This window comes from Centrocercus urophasianus, unplaced genomic scaffold, assembly GCF_019232065.1.
Source record: "Centrocercus urophasianus isolate 14NV4802_14NV808 unplaced genomic scaffold, USGS_Curo_1.0 seq_9, whole genome shotgun sequence".
NCBI classification, from domain to species: domain Eukaryota; kingdom Metazoa; phylum Chordata; class Aves; order Galliformes; family Phasianidae; genus Centrocercus; species Centrocercus urophasianus.
The window spans coordinates 21,636,053-21,644,764 of record NW_024885532.1 but is presented as its reverse complement, the minus strand read 5'-3'; positions in this window follow the sequence as shown (position 1 = coordinate 21,644,764).

Sequence of the window (8,712 nt, the reverse complement as noted above, 5' to 3'; positions counted from 1 at the left end):
TGAGTTACCTGTAATAACGGAGGAGTTGTATAGTAGGTCTCTGAATAGAGGATTAAGAATTCTTAAAGTAGCAGCACATGGAGGAGAAAGTCAGCCCAGTGTAATCGTTGTCATGTCCAGTCCTACCTCTGAGAGAAGCTGTGCGCACAGCAGATTTGATCTGGGTAGGAAGAAAAGTTTTTCTCAACAGATTGAAGCTGTTCACACAGCAGATTTGATCTAGGTAGGAAGAAAAGTTTTTCTCAACAGATTGCTTGCATCGCTGTACAAAACTCCTCACAGATTTGCTGGAAAATCTCATTTCTGTAGTCATATCCATTTTAATGAGCTACCCTTTGTAATCATCCAATTATCCATCTTTCTGCTCAAGAAAACAGTGGAACAATCATTTATCACAGCTCTGCAGCAATTAGTGCTCACAAAACAACAAAGAAGTGCCTCACTACTCAAAGAGGGATCGAAGTATGGCATCGAAGGTAACTTGTTCCAATCATCATAACACACTGCAGCTTTTACAGTAGCAACTGTGGTTGTTTCAGTGTTTTTGAATGCTTCAGCGGTTTTGTATGCTTTGATTCTTAAGAATTAGACCTAGAAAGAAGCATTTTCGTTAGTAACGAACCATTTCAAATCTTGTTTTTTTTTTTTTTGTTTGTTTTGGAAGGTGGTGGTAGTGAAAAGTAGGATACAGTAGAGCAGTTGCTTATTTACTGCAGATTCTACCTAGTTTAACTCCACTCACTTCAATGAGCATGGAGTTGACAAAAGGACCACATCCTAGCAATTATAGCTGCAGGTAGTTAGTCATCACTTTTAAGATTGAATCAAACTTACTTTGCCTTCATGCTGCTCAGGCAGCTACAAATGGCTTTCTTTCCATTTGAGAGACTTTGTGATATTTGTTTTTTTTCCCTCAATGCTTCTCTCTTTTTTTTTTTTTTTTTTTTCCCCTTGGTATTACAATGTGTTACTAGCTGATGGCACAGGGAATTTTGACTACTTTTTAGGTTATTGCCATCAGAGACATCCATAACAATGCTTACTAGACCATCAGGAGGGCTATTGTTTTTTTGGTTGTTAAAAGAGAATTTTGAACTCTAATCAGTGTATGCTTTATTTTTCTGATACCATTTAGTATAATAATGATCGTTTTTGATACATAAGAGTGGAAAACCATGTACATTGGGAAATAGAAAACAAAAAAATCTGTCATAAAAACATAAAAGAGCAGTAGATAAGAAAAACAGCATTAAAACATTGTTTTTAGAAGTAATGGAACACATGAAGAGCAGACATATTGTGATGCTAACAACTTTAATTAATGATGTATATTAGGTCAAGTATACATGAGAAAGAGAAGATCTGTTAACAGAAAACATGTGCTAGCATACTAAAATTAGAAATTTAGAAATCTGCAATACAAAAGCAGAGAGTTCTGATGAAATGCTTGATTGGAAATCCTGTTGAGATTTTTTTTTCTCTTCTGAATGGAAAATGAGGCGTACTTACTAGGGATAACAAAAGGGAAATTTTGTCTATTGAATCTAAATGACATGTGAAATGCACACCCTCTTTGTTTTTTTCTCATTCACATATGACAGCCATCTTTAGGGCGGAGTTCAGGGCATGTTTGCTTAACCTAACAAATTAGTTTGAATCAACAGCCAAGTGGGAGTACTTTTTCAATGGGACTTAATGATCATGAAAGTGAATGGCCTGTTTCATGGCCGCCAGTTCTCTTACTTTTGCAGATGGGCCTAATAAACACCAACTGGGAATGATATTAGTGAAAATACTGATGCAGTTTTTCAGTGACGGGGTTCCAAGTAATTTGCCTGGAAACCATCTTCCTCCACAGCCTGCACTTGGGTGTTGTTTTTTGCTGATCAGTCCTCCTAAACAGAATGGCAGAGACATTTAGCAGTGGGTTGCACAGCAAGGCAGAAGACCACTTGCAGAGGAACTTGCTGAAGCTGTGTGTGATTCTTCATGCCTAATCTTAACCACACCAAACATGTAAACTACTAGGCTAGATTTCTTGTGCAAAGAACAAGTACTTCAAAAAGGTGATAAACACTCTCCTCAAATAAGGTTATGCAGAATTAACCCACAGTGATGTCCCTGTCAACTGCTCCAGTTGGCTGTGTTGGAATTTGTCTAATATCTAGCCATTAAAACATTTGGTGATGCAAACTAATCATCAAAGCTTCTTGGACTGAGAAAAAAAATGCAGGCCATGTACATGCTAATATTGATGACTGCCCCAGGTAGCATCAATCAGCCTGGGGATATGAATTTTTCTTTTTCTGTGTGCTATAGAGGGAACCAACACATATACCTTCAGCTGGATTTAATGAAATCAAACCAGATTCTTTCAGTTAAAATAGAGCACTGATGGAACTCACTTAATTGTATCCATGTGAAATCTGAGTTTCTAGTTTAAATAAAACCACTATTTTCCTTCAAAATACCTTAGCCACTTATTTTTGGTAACTAAAACCACATGGAGGTGCTTGTCTCTTTCCACTGTCTTTAACAGAGGCTTAAATATGCAAATAATATATAGCTAAACTCTGTTGAGGCTGTTGATGTGTTCAGAGCTTAGATATTGCATTATTAGTGCAAATTGGATGAGCTGCTGTGAAAGGTGTAAAGTTTCCTCTTGGCTAAATAGAGGCCCACAAAATGACTATTTCAGCTAGTGATCTGGAGAATGTAAAACAAGATAGTTCTGCGCATGCAATAAGATTCTTGTTCTGGCCTGATCAGGGTGTTTGTATTCTCTCAAAGCTTAGTCCAGTTGTAGAGGATGGAGATGGGTCTCCTGCTTTAGGTTTATAGAACTGCAGTCGTTCCATGAATATCTGCAGAAAATGGAAAGAAAAGATAAAAGATTCATACAGGAAAGGAATTCAGAGCAGGACTCTGCAGCTCATAATGTTGTTGCTCATATTCTGTGCAGAATTCTGAATCAATCTAACATCATGCTCATTAGGTTTATGTTAGGTGGAAGGTCATAGAATCACAGAATCATAAACGGCCTGGGTTGAAAAGGACCACAATGCTCATCTAGTTTCAACCCCCTGCTATGTGCAGGGTCGCCAACCACCAGACCAGGCTGCCCAGAGCCACATCCAGCCTGGCCTTGAATGCCTCCAGGGATGGGGCATCCACAGCCTCCTTGGGCAACCTGTTCCAGTGCGTCACCACCCTCTGTGTGAGAAGATCTGAGCCTTCACCTCTTAATATTACCTTACTACAGTGCCATCCTAGCAGATGACAGTGAAGAATATCTACAATGGCACCATATGACTAACTAATATAAATATTCCAGCCAGTCCTGAGTATTTATATTTGTTGCATTGAATCTTCTGCTTACTTCAGTTATCAGGTGTGTATCTGGCTACCATTATCTGGTCACTTACTATCAAAAATACTACAGTGAGCAGACATTATTCTATCTTTATGTTTGTCAGGAATAAAGGCAGTCCCATTCAGAAAAGCCAAGGCAAAAAGGTTGCTCTTAAATTTAAAATTACCGTTTGTACTGAGATACCCTGCTAATGGTTCTGCCAGCATTTCTCGCTATGTGATGTAGTAATGGAACTTGGCCCTCTAAATGGTGACATTTTTCCAGGGGAGGTAATTGAACAAATCCATATGGACAACTTTACAGGCAGTGGTGGTTGTGGTGGCTAAAAAAGTTTATGCTCCTTCCATTCAAACATGTAATGTTTCTTTTGCTGTGTTGTAAATGGTTGATGTAATATGAGTACAGCAGTTTAGCTTGCTTTAATTTTAATTAAAAAATATACCCTTAAACACATAGAGAACTTAGCAACTATGCTAAAAAGTGAAAAGCAGACAGAATCTCTGGTAGTGTTCCTCCTTCAGAGCAGAATAATCTGTCATTTACTATCCCAGAGCATGTAAAATATGGCAAGAACATTGCGGAAGACAAAGCCATGACTGTTCTCCCCAAAATACTGAGATTTGTAGCAATATTTTCCAGAGAAGAAAATATGGAAGTTGCACTTTTACGTAATATAAATACTGTAATCTGATGCCACTATTTAAACTGGGACAGTTTAATGGATCAGTTCCCAAACTTTTTCACTGGTTCCAGTGTGTTCCTCAATTCCCTTCTAGTTGCAGCTACAGTATTTATTCCCATTTCTGATTTGTACTTTTTCAATAAAACTTTTGTCACTTGTACAACTCTTATTGAGTTCTGGTCCCCTGTATATGAACTACGGCTCTCATTTATTTCTCCTCCAGTGTCTTTTTCCACAAACTATAGGCCATTCAGCTTTTCTTCTGTGATGCTCAGAGGTAAAAATGCATCAGAAATGACGGCACTCATGTTTGCTACTTGACTCTGTAAGAAGGATGAATCACTTGCATACACTTTTGGTCTGCAAAGTGTCTATCTACCAAGTCCAAGCTGCCTCACAAAGCTCTGCAAAAAAATTTGTTTTGCACAGTTGAGGACAAAAAAAGTCTGCACTGAACTGATTGTTGTTTTCATTTTCTTCATTATCAATTCCATATCTGCAAATCTTTGACATGGCAAATCACATAGAGAGAAGTGTGAGGTGTTTGTTAGCGGATGGCCTAGCACCAAAACAGACCAATTAACAATGTCCCCATCTGCTGCCTAGGCTCATGCTTGCTTCCTGTCTGCTCCTGAAGCCAAGAACGGAACTGGAAACCTTGGATTTTATGAATAGCAGCTGCAGCTGCATGTGGTCCTGAGATCTTCCTGCAGGAGCTGAAGAACAGAGGTCTTGTTGGCACCTTAGCAAGACTCTTCTCTTAACACTCATTGCTGTTTAAGTAATCATCACAGGGTGGTTGAGGTGCATTTGAGACAGAAGAAGGAATTGATGCTGATAGCAGAGCTCTTACATTTTCACATCCTTTTTGTGACAGAAATCACCTTGTCTAGTGGGAGAAATCAATGCTCTGAGTATCATCTCTATTAGGTTAAAATCATGAAGTTTAAAACTGAGACTGATGAAGAAGCTGAACGGTGTCTGGTGAAAGCCTGCTTCAGAATTGACCTTTTATCTAGCAGGATGCTACATCTGCAGAACTTCATGTATGCAATACCAGCCCATTAACTACTGGTTAAAATAAATGAAACAAGAAGAAAATACTTGCACACATACTCATCTCCTATTAACATGGAAACAGAGTATGTTTTCTGGGTCTTCATGCTAATAACAAAGCACATTTTATTTTTTATTGAGATAACCTAAGATGATCAGAGGGCTGGAGCACCTCTCCTATGAAAAAAAGGTTGAGGGAATTGGGCTTGTTTAGCTTGGAGAAGAGAAGGCTCTGGGGAGACTCACTGTGGCCTTCCAGTACTTGAAGGGAGTGTATGAACAGGAGAGGGAATGGCTGTTTACAAGGGTAAATAGCAATAGGACAAGGGAGAATGGTTTTAAACTGAGGTGGGAGGTTTAGGTTAGATATTAAGAAGTGACGCACTGGAACAGGTTGCCCAAGGAGGCTGTGGATGCCCCATCCCTGGAGGCATTCAAGGCCAGGCTGGATGTGGCTCTGGGCAGCCTGATTTGCTGATTGGCAATTGCACATGGCAGGGAGTTTGAAATTAGATGATCACCATGGTCCTTTTCAACCCAGGCCATTCTGTGATTCTGTGATTCTATGAGACTTCAAATGCACCCTTTTGAAAGTTCTGTTTGCAGGTGTGGTAATCGGATTTTTAGCATGTGTTACAAAGGTTCTTGGAGATCCATGGATTATTTTTGAGGGATCTATTAAAGGCTGCTGAGGAAAGTAGATCTGTTGCTTCTTAGCCTAAAGCATCTACAAGTTTGAAAGAAGGCCGTTTTGCTGGGGATAAGGATGGTAAAACTGAATGAAAAAAATAGGGGCTTGGGGAATATAGATTCTATCTGTGGGATCTATTCTGAACTAATCTTTGTGAGAAATGTATGGCAGAATAAAAGCAGAATTTATTCCCTCTTCAAAGCAGTAGTGATTTTACTTTCCAGAAGCTCATTTTGAAGGATGCATGAAGAGCTTTCCACAGCAACTCCAGAGCACCCAGCCTTTTCCAGCACAACTCCGAGTGGAACAGTACTGTCTGAAATTCCTCAGTGTGTGGAAATTATACTCCTGAGGGCTATGCCAAAAATCTTAACTTTGGGTCCAGGGCTGGAGATGAGCTCTGTAGTGAAAGCAGCAGATTCTTTGCACTTCTCATTCAAGCATGGAGAAATTTGCATTCTTGTCAAGGCATGTTTTGCATGAACTCTTGTACTTCCGAAGTCTAGAAGATCTCCATTGGGCACACAGGTAAGCATATCACAGAATTACAGAATCACAGAATGGCCAGGGTTGGAAGGGACCTCGAGAATCACGAATCTCCAATCCCAGCTGCAACTTCCTCTGATGCAGATCATATTTGTAGCAATAAAAGCCCTGATAATCTGCACATCCTAACAGTTCTGCTTATCTGTTTCTTAGTGGGTAAAGACAATCATGACAAACAAGAGTTTTATGAGGAACTGAACTGAAGGAAAATGCCTTCCTGTGGTTTTGCATCTGGTGAGGATGTCTGATGCCCGAGAAGAGCTTCCCCTTTTGCTTTCTCCTCCAAAGGAGCACTAACAGCCATGCTTTTCATCAAGCACTTGACAAAATTGTGTATTTTTGATCCTGCTTCTCCTTTGCCAGATGCTGTGATTGCACTAGTCTCTTTTTCTTCGGAAACAGGACTGAAATAGCTTGACAGCTGATTTTGCTTTTTCAAGCAAATTATCTAGCAAAATTAAAAGCAACAATAACAAAACCATATTCTGTAACCTGTTTCCTTACTTGTGGACACTGATTTGTCCTATAAGTGGAGCCAAGATTGCTTAGTTTAACTAAGAGTAGAATCATAGAATCGTTGAAACAGTGAAGAATAGAATGATTTGGAAGGGATCTAAAAGCCTATCCAGCTCCAACTCCACTGCCACAAGCAGGGGCACTTCCCACTAGATCAGGTTACTCAAAGCCCCATCCAACCTTGCCGTGAATCCAATTTAAACTGACCCTTTTTCAGCTTAAGACATAGCACTGTTTGTGTATCTTTCTAAGGCATAAGTCAGAGAGTCAGTTCTCATTCCTGGTGTAAATCAGGAAAGATACAGAGCTCTGAGAAAGAAAGTGACCCATATCTTTTATATCCATCTGTATATTTCTTCTGTCAGGGTTACATTTTCTTCTTTTTTAATAGCAAAAATTGAAGTGGGTGGAAGGAAAAAAAAAAAACCAAAAACAAAAACACAGCATAATAGGCTGTTCTTTTTCCAAAGAAAATTAATTGGGAGGGATTAGAGAGGCTCTCCTCTCAGGAGTTTCATCCCTGTTTTGTCCTATGGGATGCCTACATCTGGTTCAGTTTAGCTCAATCTCAGCTGAATCTGTCTTCGGTATTGACCCTTCATCCAGTTTCAGATGTAAGTTGGAATGCTGCCTTTTCTCCCTTGCTTGCATCTTGTCATTTTTCTTTCTCCTACTGCTCTTATTTCATTTTGGACTTGTTTGCTTTATGAAAACCCCTGTAAATCATCTTAAGATCCACTGTCAGGAAGAATGCTAGTTACAGTGATTTTGGCTTGATCTCTGGTGTTTTTAAGCTGCTTGCAGTAGCTGTACTGTGTAATCAAACCCTGACACTGATCAAAAGCGAAAGGGAGCCAGTAGATGGCACCATTTATTATATTATAGAAGATTCATCACCAAAGCCTGGAGGGTTTTTCCCCCTTAAACCTGGTTGCCAGTAAAAAATAAATCAACCCTCCATTTTTAGAGATGTTACTTACAAGCTTAGTAGAGACCTCACTTTATATCGTTTCTCTGGGCTTCCTGGGAAGAATTCAGTGGCAATGCCTTAAATGGAAGAACATTTTAGAAACAATAATGGAACTAGAGGTCAATAGGATACAGCCCAGGGGAGCTTTCTTCTGTTCTGCTCTTAAAAATATCCCGTTGCTTCTTTACTTTCTCCATTCTATTAAATAACAGATTTGCTTTGAGGCGTATCTCCAAACCCAGTAACTTTGGAAAAGATTCAGGCAATGGTCAATTACAAACATGGTGTAGCTCTTCTGTTACAATTAATAGTTCTGTTTTCTTACAACATATAGCAGCTGTTATCTAGGGCTCTCAGAGTGCTTCAGAACACTAATGAAGTACACCTCACAACACCTCTGTAGATAGGCAATATTAATTCCCCAGGAAGCACACTGACCCCCCTGGGTGCTTGTGTGGTTCTGCCTTTCAGAGAAATAGATACTCATGTGACCAAAGATTGCAAAATTGGGAGTAAACAGTGTAATACATGTTACGCTATTTCAAGAGTTTATTTTTTCCCAGAAGAAGAAAATAATAATAATAAAAAGAAAGTAGTTTTGCCTTACAGGACTTAACCTTTGCAACTTTTTTTTGTGGGGGATCAGCCTGCTCTCTTTCCAATTAGCTACATGTATCCAGCTGGTAGTGTATGAACTGCTTGTGCTTTAAAGACAGATTAGTGACTTCAGCATCATTTACTATTAAAGGTTAAAAGCAGCAGCTCTTTCTAATCTCCAGCTGCACAGCCAATGTAATTTTAATACTGTACTCTGTAGAAAAGGAAAGAAATGCAACGCTGAAACATTTAACAGGATATATTTTTCCATCTTTATTTTA